Genomic DNA, 9,331 nt, shown 5'->3' on the forward strand with positions numbered 1-9,331 from the left:
GGTGACACGAGCACAGACTCAAATGTCTCTGAAGGAAAGGCAGACGTTGGCCCTTTGAATATCTGAGGGAAGAGCATTCAAGGCAAACGGCTCAGCAAGCATAAATGTCTCCAGGCAGTGGCTTGGCAATGACCTTTTCCTGTCCAACTCCCTCAGAGACAATGTGAAGACCGAGTCCGCGGCTTGTGGACTCCTTGGGGACTTCTTGCCCCCAGTACCTTTAGCACAAGACTCTGGTACAAGGTTTGGCAGGTGCCCGGTATCAGGTTATACATCCTCTCCTACACCTAGTTTACTACAAATGTTTAACCGTGAATGGGTGTTGAATGCAGTGCACCTATGGAGACAATTATATGGCTTTTCTTCTTCATTCCATTGATACGGTGACTTACCGTGATCGTGAATGTTAAACCAACCTTGCATTTCTGGAATTTATCCCAGTGGGTCATGATGACTCATCATCCTTTTTATAGTTTTCTGGATCTGACTTGCTACTATTCCGTTAAAGAATTTGTGCTTTTCTCCTGTGGATTTCTTATTCTTGTAATGTTTTTGTCTGGTTGGCAACAAGTGGAATGTTGACCTCATAAAAATGACCTAGGGTATCATCACTCCTTTTTCTTTCTTGACTTTATACAAAACATGTACTATCCATCCCTTAAGTGTTTTGTAGGATTTACAGACAGGCCATCTGGGCTTGGAATTCTCTTTCTTTCTTTTTTTTTTTTTAATGCTTATTTATTTTTGAGAGAGAAAGACAGCATGAGTGGGGAGGGACAGAGGGAGAGAGAGACACAGAATCCCAGGCAGGCTCCAGGCTCCATGCTTACCAGCACAGAGCCCGACGTGGGGCTCAAACACACAACCTGCGAGATTGTGACCTAAGCCGAAGTCGGACACTCAACCGACTGAGTCACCCAGGCACCCCTGGGCTTGGACTTTTCTTTGTGAGAAGGTTTTTAATTAGAAACCTAATTTCACCAAAAGTCCTAACTGAATGGAAGGCAAGGAGGATGTCATTCCCATTGGTGGCCCATGTTGGATTTTGGCTGCCCAGCCCCCATCCACCTCTCTCAGTAACAGTACCCAGCTTTTCTGTGGGTGCTGCCTCTCCTCACACTCTCAGACCATAAGGCTGCAGAGAGCTCACCCTGCTCCAGACTCTAGGAGACAGGTAGCTGGGGCCTGGCCAATCGGCTCTCTGTGTTCACCTGATTGGAGAGGGGTTCAGACCCAGGCATGTGCCCAGGTGAGTCAGCCCAAATGGGTGCTGTGGCCTGTGCCCCCCTAGACTGGACTCTGGGGGCTGTATGGCTGGAATTGTGACCTTGACACCCCAGGAGGGTACCCGGCCAAAGCCAAGACCCAAGGACCGAGAAGCCAGGTCCTGCTGACGTCACACGAACCCCTGCAGCACAGAAGCGAGGGCGTTCAGTTCAGTTCCGGAAGCCAAAACAACATTCCTTGGTTTTATTTAAACTATTTTGGCTTGAGCTTCCTGTTGCCTATAGGCAGAAGAATCTGGACGAAAGAAACACCCCTGACTGAATTCTTCAAGGCTTATTGCTTTATTTCATTCAAAGTACTGGTATTTTTCTCTCTTTTTAAGCAAAACCCCAAAAAAAAAACCCTTGTATTCCTCATGTGTTTATTCTGTCAGGCACAGGGTGAAACACAACGCAACTGTTTCATTTGCTCCTAGCATCCTGGTAAAACCCCCATTTGACGCCTGAGATCTCCACAGAGATGTTAAGTCACCAGCCCAAGGTCACATTCCTAGAAAAAAAAAAAAAGGCTCAGCCCCGCCTGGCTCTGGACCCGGTCCGGTCCCGGTCCTGGTCCTGGTCCCGGTCCCAGTCCAGACAGGGCCCTACTCCCTCCTGCTGGAGGCGCTGTTATTCAAAACAGGGCCAAAGGCCTCCCACCCGCCCTGGGGCTGCCCGAGGGGAGGGCCTGGGCTCCCAGACGCCAGCAGAAGAGGCCTCAGCCCCCTCCTGAATCACAACCCCACGTGTATCCTTTATCCTGCTTCTGAAAAGTGTCCTTGATCTTATAGGGCCTATTGAAGGGACCCGGGTGAACCACCCACTGGCTGAGAAGCGCTGGCACATCCCGTGTGGTCCCGGGAGCGAGCTGGCCCTGGGGACAGCGACCTGGTCCTTCCAGTAACCAGCTCATCTCCCGCTACCAATTTGCACAGGGAGCAGTCCTTCTTACCAAAAAGGGTTTTTTGTTTTGGTTGCCTTTTTTTTTTTTTTTTTTTTTAGGATTAAGTGGGGAATAATATAAAGGGATTCCCAAAAAAAAAAAAACAAAACTGGTTCTGCTATCTTGGCTCCCTCTGCCACACACCCCCTCCGATATCTGAAGCCTCTGGATGTGCATGTCCGGCTTCCCGGGCAGCTGCCTGCACAGCTGTGGTCTGCCAGCCCCTTCCCCACCTCCAGGCCCCCTCTCTGTATGCTGCCCTCCAGGGGTCCAGTCACGTCCAGGTAACCCTTGCATCGTTTTCTTATTTTTTTCTTCTAGATGGATTCTTCTTTAAAGAAAAAGCACTTTAAAAGGAAACCCTGTGGGGTGGCTCCGTCGGTTAAGCGTCCGACTCTTGATTTGGGCTCAGGTTGTGATCTCACCGTTCGTGGGTTTAAGCCCCACATCAGGTTCTCTGCTGACAGTGCGGAGCCTGCTTGGGTCTCTCTCTCTCCCTCTCTCTGCCCCTCCTCTCTCTCAAAATAAGTAAATAAAACATGTTAAAAAATAATAACTAAATTTTTTTTTTAATGTTTTATTTATTTAGAGAGAGAGAGACAGACAGAGAGCAAGCAGAGGAGGGGCAGAGAGAGAGGGAGACAAAGAATCCGAAGCAGGCTCCAGGCTCCAAGCTGTCAGCACAGAGCCCAATGCGGGGCTCGAACCCACAAACCGCAAGATCATGACTTGAGCCAAAGTTGGGACACTTAAGCAACTAAGTCACCGAGGTGCCCCCAAAAATAATTTTCTTAAAGGAAACCTTGTATCACTAGTGAAAAGGAAAAGCCCATACCGTTTGCCCTACATCTCTGGTAACCATAAAAACAAATGTATCAAAACAATGTTACCAGACTCTGGGGGGGGGGGGCATGTCTGCTCTCAGGAGACAGCAAATATTCAAAGGTGTTAAGGAAAGCAGAATGGTGGTTTCCAGGGGCTGTGGGGGGAGGAGGAGGGGGAGTTTCTGCCTGATGGGGCAGAGTTTCAGTTGAGGATTATCGAAAGTTCTGCACATGGACAGTGGGGATGGCTGCACGACAGTGTGAATGTACTTCAAGCCACTGAACTGTGCACCTAAACATGATTAACATGGTAAATTTTGCAAGATGCGTATCTTACCACAATTTAAAAAACAAACAAAAATGTAAGCTGCATATTGGCACCAGAAATCCACTTTTATTTTGAGGAAACCTAACGGGCTGGCAGTGGCTTCTGGAAGGGTCAGTCTTTCCCATTCTGTGGACAGAAGGCCAGCTCACACACGCTGCATCAGGCGCTCTGGGGCCCCGCGGCCTTGGGGGAACCACTCACCACTCCTCAGAACACAGGAACAGGAGCTGGGCAGGGGAACCCAAGGCCAGGCCAGAAAGAGAGTCCAAAAACGAGAAGTGAGAGATGCACAGGAGCAGGGGGTGGGTGGGAGTGGAGGGACGCACAGCCCGCCTCCTCTCCACCTGCAGGCTCCGGCCCCTCTGGGGCAGAGGCAGGGCCTGCAGGGAGGAAGCCACCCAACTGTGGGGGCAGAGCAGGGCAGAGCAGACCGCGAAGGAGGCAGGAAGAAAACAACCCAGCACCAGGTCAACTCAAGTCAACACACATTTACCGGCACCTCCCTCTGTGAGTCGTCGAAGGGAACCGCACGAGGCCCCGGCAGCCCCGAGCTGCAGGCCGACCTCGAGGCGGGTGCAGAGCAGAGAGCAAGGCCCTAAGAATGAACTGGTCCCAGGCTAACACGTCCCAAGCCCTGACCCTGGCAACCCACTTCCTCTCTCCTAACCACAGCCCACAAGGTCCCACATGGCCCGGCCCCTGTCACCCTCTCGTACGTTGCCCTTCCCCTCACCAAACATGCCTTGTCTGTGCTCCTCCGGCAAGCTCGGCCCCTCCCCAGGGCCTTTGCACCCGCTTCTCCCTCTGGCTGGTACCCGTTCAGGTCCCAGGTCAGCTTCAAAAAGGCTTCTCCTGACCACCCTGCCCAAAATCGCTTACCATCTTCTGCGGCCCTTGTCACAACGTGTTGTTTTATGTCCTTCGCAGACTTCTTACCATAGGAAATGCAGCCATTCATTTCATCTTGGTTTATCATTTAACTCTCCCAGCCAGCTACAAGCTCCAGGACAGCAGGGCACCAACACATCTGCCTGTTCACGATCCCAGGCCCCAGGCCCAGGAGTGGCGCCTGGCTCGGGTATAAGTCACAGACATTCATCCCCTGCTAAGTAGACCCCCAGGCCTCATCTGTGAAATGTGTGTTGCTGACCAGTGCACTTGGGCAGGATGGCCCTTCACAGTGAGCACTGATGGGCCTCCCGCTGAATCAAGCCCACTTTTGTGGTTAAGCTTCCACATTGTCAATTTTTTATTTCGATTTCAGGGCCTGATTCTCCAGTTTCCCCTGGGTTCTACTGCCTCACCTGTCCAGCTTCAAGCACGTGAACAGCCTCCGTCCTTCAGGCCGAGTCCGTGAGCTCGGCAGAAGGCAGCTGGCTGGCTGACTTTCCTCCTTGGCTCGGTGTGCAGAAGGGGCCCCGGAAGAGCCAGAGGAAACCCTGCCCCTCCTCTTTCTCTTCCACTTTCCCCAGGCTGCAGCGGGACTGGCCTAGAGGCCCTGGGAGGTGCGCTGCTGGCCTTGGACTTCACACAGCCGCGGGTCAGCAAGGGCAGAGGGACTGTCGGCTCTTAAGTGCCCCGATTCGCCAAGGGTCATCTGAGGTGTGTGAGACGCAACACATGTCAAGGACAAGGGCCACTGTGTGGGGACCGCCACAGCAGGAAGGGCTCCCATCTGCCTCCCAAGAACCCTAACACCCGTGGCCGAGAAGTACACGCTGGCTCAGGACCCAGCCTGGCCAACACGCCAGGCAGCTTCAGGGTGCCCTGGGAAGGCTTCTTCGGGCACAGGGAAGGAGGAGAAGTCTGGGTACAGCAGCTTAGTGGGGGCTCTAGGATGCCCTGCCTAGATGCCCTTTACCAGGCTGATCCCCCCCGCTCTCAGCGGGGGGCATGCTGCCGCTCATGGTGTGCGCGCATAACCTAACCCACTCAAACACCCCTGGCCAATAGGTCTGCTTCACCCAGAACCCCAGAAGGTTGCACAACACCCCCTTCCCCAGCGGCAGCCACTGGCTGACTGCGGGTGCGAGCTCGAAACCCAGGCTTCCCCTGTACCTCAAGGGAGATGGCCCTGAAGTGCGTTTCAACTGCACAAGGTCACAAGAGTCACACAGACTTTCTCTGGGACCACATCCTTGCTCATGTCCTTCCTCTTCCCTATCCTGCCTCCCAGGAGAGCACACTCTCCAATAAACCACAGGCAACCAAGTCCTCGTCTCAGGCTGCACTGGGAAACTGACCTAAGATACTCACTTTCTCCAAGACAAGGCCAGGGGAGAAAGCACAACAACCTGGGACTTTAATCACAGGGGAAAGCGTGAGCAGATGATGGAACACCAGAATGGTGCTCAGACACTCAGAATTTTGGAAGATAATGAAACACCATAAAGAAATACTTGAGACCTGGGGCACCTGGGTGGCCCAGTCAGTTAAGTGTCTGACTCTTGATTTTGGTTCAGGTCATGATCTCACCGTTTGATTCATGAGATCAAGCCCTGTGTCAGGCTCCATGCTGAGATTGCAGAGCCTGCTTGGGACTCTCTCTCTCCCTGCCCCTCTGTCGCTCACATTCTCTCTCTCTCCTTCTCTCTCTCTGTCTCAAAATAAATAAATAAAGTTAAAAAAAAAAAGAAAAAGAAAAGAAAAATACTTGAGCCTTAATGTGAGCTGGTGGTTAGCAGAGAAAAAGATACCAAATGACCCAAGTACCAAGCATGAGGCAATGTTAGAAAGGAGCTCCAGGGGGGGGAATTAGTGACTAAAAGGAAGCTCAAATAGTGACTGGCTGTGTTACGCTGAAGGATTAGGGCCTATTTCTCCTTTTCTATATTTTCCCAATTCTCTATGTAATGCCATTTTGTATATAAAAGGATACCTTAAAAAAAAAAAAAAAAAAAAAAAAAAGACCTGAGGCTCCTGGCTGGCTCAGTCGGTGGAGTGTGCAACTCTTAATCTCAGCGTTGTGAGTCAATCAGTGGCTGGCCAATTAGCCAGAGGCTGCAAGTCCCGGAAGGAGGTGGGAATGGTGGCATCCCAGGAGCTCCCACTCAACTCAGAGACTATTGCCACAGATCTCCCTCGACTTACGATGGGCTCAGGCCCCAATAAATGCATCTCAAATTGAAACTATTGGGCGCCTAGGTGACTCAGTCAGTAAAGCGTCCGACTCTTGATTTTGGCTCAGGTCATGATCTCATGGTGTGTGAGTTCAAGGCCCACATCGGGCTATCAGAGGGGAGCCTGCTTGGGATTCTCTCTCTCCCTCTCTCTGCCCCTCTCCCACTTGTATTCTCTCTCTCTCTCTCTCTCCCTCCCTCCAAAATAAACTTCAAAAACATATGTATTACAAGTTGAAAGTACATTTAATACACCAAACATACCAAACATCATAGTTTGGCCTGGCCTACCTTAACCGTGCTGGTAACACTTATATTAGCCTCCGGTTGGGCAAAATCCTCTAACACAGACCTATCTGATAATGAGGGGTCGAGTGTGTCCTGTAACTGTTGAATACTGTACCTGGAAGTGAATAACAGAATGCTTGTAAGGGTATTGGGTGTTGACCCGCGTGATCGCCTGGCTGACCTGTAGCTGCTGCCTGCTGCCCAGCTTCGCGGAGGGAGCGTCAGACTGCATGCCGCTAGCCCGGGAAGTGATCTAAAGTCCCAAGTACAGTCTCAAAGTCCCAAGTACAGTTTCTGCTGAATGCCTATCGCTTTTGCACCATCATAAAGCTGAACAATCTAAATAGAACCATCGCTGGTCGGGGACCACCTGTGTTTATGCCACATCACGGAGCCCTTCCTTCTCTGAGGCCCCGAGGACAATTTGCATTACGATCTCTAGGGCTCCCCGGGCCAAACGCTGTCCGACTATTTGATGCTATAAAATCAAGAAAGAGGAAAAGTGTCAACTTTAAGGCACTGGCTGAGACATGCAGCGGTTTCAGTGTAAACGTGGAACCTGGCTCCAAATTCAAACGATTGAGCAAAAGTTCCCCCAAGGTCCAGGAGAGTTTTAATTCTTTTGTTCTTCCACATCAGACTTAACTTCCTGGATGAAGGGGATAGTTTCCTCCCAGGTTCAGATACCTGCGGACGTATAGCTCATCTGCATGCCAACTCTTAAAACCTCCAGAGGAAATTCTTCAAAAACTAAAGCAACAGAGAACTAAACTAGGAGCAGCACTACTAAAAATAAACATTTCAATGCTTGATTGATGGAAGATTTTCCTGTGAAATTCAGGGGAAAATCACCACCACCAAATACCTCTGAAAAGACACATAAGCTAAGCAGTCATACATTTGCGATGAAAATGATGGATCAGATGCAAAACAAGTCATAAGGTATTTAGCATTTCTCTGATGCATAGGAGATTAGGAATGTGGTTTTCCCCCCCTTCCTCCTAAGAAGCTTTACAAGTAAATTAAAAACACCAGCCCCTCTCAGAAAAGAAAATGTACTTAGGGGGGGAAAAAGAGTGTAGCTATAGAATCTCAAAGGAAGTAGCACACAAATACATCCAAAGGGATTCATTTGAAGCCAGCTGTTTTTAACAATCAGCTTCCTCTTTCTTGCGCATATATCAAGAGAACAGACAACCTCCACCAGAGAACAAGCATGTATCTCCTGGAAAGCATGGACTAGCAGTTCATCTTCCCACACAAGACAAGGCCCTAGTCAGGTATATAGAAAACTTCTGAGCCAAAGGCCACCCTCTGGTGCCAAGCCAGAAACAAGACTCTCCCGGGGCATAAGGCACTAAGCCCCAAATGCAATTGGCTGACTCAGCATGACTTTATTTCACAAGGCCGCTTTCAGAAAACACATAGCTGCAAATAGCATCCTTGAGGAGGAAGACCGCTGCTCTGGGCCAGGGTCGGGGCCAAGCATGTCTGCCTGATACGCACACACTGATATCCAGACAGACTCAAAACATACATACGCACACCTGTTCTCTGAAACGTGATCACACCTTGTTGAGCCTCAGCACTGACCCAGGCATCAAACAGGAAAAGGAAGGGAGAGGCAAAAGCGCCTCATGGAAGCCAGCGGGCAGAGAACCGCCTTTTTTCATCTCCAGCAAGGTGGGGCCTCAGTCACACCCTGGGCTGTCTCCACCTGCGAGAGTAGAAGCTGAATCCTCTGGCGGCTTAGATGGACGGTCTGCGCCACATTACCCTGCCCAGCCAGGCCTCTCGGTCTAGGGGGTAAGAGGGAACAAACGGAGGCCTCTGGTTTCATTCTTTTCTGGGGTTTCCGAGATCCCACCCCTCCACAATGAATGTGGAATTCCTGATGCCCCAGGAAGCGCGGAGGGGACAGAAAAAAAAGCCTGAGTTTTGAGCATAAAGGCTTAACCCCACTCTGGACAACTGGAGATGAATCACCAAGCAGTCCTTGCGTTTCATTTCTCATCTGTAAAATGGGTCCCTAGGGTTTCCTTCGCAAGACCTTTCATCAAAGGTTTATGTTCCTCCCAACGATGCCGAACGGGTATGATTCTTCCCACGCACGCCTTTCATACTTCCCCACAAACCCAACTCCCACACCAGTCCGGCGCCAGGGATGAGTCCCCCATCACCGGACAAAACCAAGAAACCTGCGTCTCCGGGCTAGGGCTTTGTAGGGCCTTGAGCATCCACTCCCCAGAGTCCTGGACATGAAGGGGAAGAGTAAGACCACGCGGACCCCCATCCCCGGCCCAGGAGCTCCAGGGCACTCCTCTCCCCACAGGGGAAGTCCTGAAGACCCCTTTCCCTGGTAGGGCCTTCCCGGAGCCCTTCCTCAAGTCAGGCCGACTCTCGGGCTCCCTCCTCCCGCACAAACAGCTAGCTGCGGCCCGGGCCCCGCTCCCTTCCAGCCGGAGGCGCGCGGAGCTCGGCGGCTTGCGCGCGGGTCGCCGTCACTGCGCATGGCGCCGCCTGGGCCTCCGCGCGCCTCCGGCTGGAAGGGAGCGGGGCCCGGG

At 51.5% G+C, this 9,331-nt stretch overlaps 1 protein-coding gene across 4 annotated transcripts in view; it reads right to left on the reverse strand.

The window, feature by feature from the left end:
• The window catches only part of NUP210 (nucleoporin 210), a 109,177-nt gene that overhangs the window by 99,130 nt on the left and 716 nt on the right, over positions 1-9,331 (reverse strand). The window lies entirely within an intron of this gene.

The sequence above is a fragment of the Herpailurus yagouaroundi genome, unplaced genomic scaffold (assembly GCF_014898765.1).
Source record: "Herpailurus yagouaroundi ecotype Mexico unplaced genomic scaffold, PumYag 183, whole genome shotgun sequence".
NCBI lineage: Eukaryota > Metazoa > Chordata > Mammalia > Carnivora > Felidae > Herpailurus > Herpailurus yagouaroundi.